General features: G+C 25.7%; 1 long non-coding RNA gene across 1 annotated transcript in view; it reads right to left on the bottom strand.

Moving 5' to 3' along the window:
* LOC107844810 overlaps positions 1-623 on the bottom strand; it is a 7,270-nt gene extending 6,647 nt beyond the window's left edge. The window contains exon 1 of the long non-coding RNA XR_001666583.2: positions 389-623. This is a non-coding gene — a long non-coding RNA (uncharacterized LOC107844810). The remainder of the gene's footprint in view (positions 1-388) is intronic.
* Positions 624-908: the final 285 nt, after the last annotated feature.

The raw sequence follows: 908 nt of genomic DNA, 5'->3' as shown, positions 1-908 counted from the left end.
TTCTATCCATTTTCAGTAGCTTAACAAACAACAGCAACAATAAACTTAAGGAAAAAAAAAAAAAAAAAAAAGGGATTACACAACAAGTCAATACAAAATCAAGAAATGAGCTTAAAGATTTCTATCCATTTTTCAGAAGCTCAACAAACAACAGCAACAACAAACTCAAAAGACAACTAATGCAAAACACTAAACAACAGCAACAATCAACTCACACAAAAGTAAGCAAAATACTAAAAAATAAACAAAAGAAGTTACACAATAAGTCCATATAAAATCAAGAAATGAACTTAAGATTTCTAATCCATTTTTCAGTAGCTTAACACAAAACAATAGACAACAATGCAAAACACAAAACAATAGACAAAAAGGGTGTTCAGTTCTTTACCTTTCTTGAAGAAAAAACCAGCAAACAGAAAAATGTAGTAGCACCAATGCCATAGCCAAGAACTTGAAGTTGGTCCAAACAAACCCTAATAAGTCAAAGGGTCATTCAACAGTGTGAGAAAAATGCATTCAAACTGATTTCTTGAAAAAAAAAAAAAAAACTTTGTTCTTTTTCTTCATTTGTCTTCTACTACTGCCATTAAAGACACTGAGTTTGAACAGTAAGACTAGCCCCTCTATGCTTTTTCAATGTATTAAAAAATAGATGTTTTGTTCAATTTGAAAAATCAAAAATAAATATTTAATTTAATTTAAAAATTTAATAATAATTGATGCTTTTGAATCCGTTTACCCTTATTTATTTCTTTATTTATTTTTACTTATCATATTTAACTTCACATATCTATTAAAAAAAATTAATACAAACTTAGTGATTAATCTTATTTTAAAATTAATTTAAAAAATAAATAATTAATAATAAAAGACAAGTTCATTAAATACTTTCTACTTTACTTTTACTT

Source organism: Capsicum annuum, chromosome 10, assembly GCF_002878395.1.
Source record: "Capsicum annuum cultivar UCD-10X-F1 chromosome 10, UCD10Xv1.1, whole genome shotgun sequence".
NCBI lineage: Eukaryota > Viridiplantae > Streptophyta > Magnoliopsida > Solanales > Solanaceae > Capsicum > Capsicum annuum.
The sequence above is the reverse complement of the archived record's forward strand: the minus strand, read 5'-3'. Positions and strand labels throughout refer to the sequence as shown.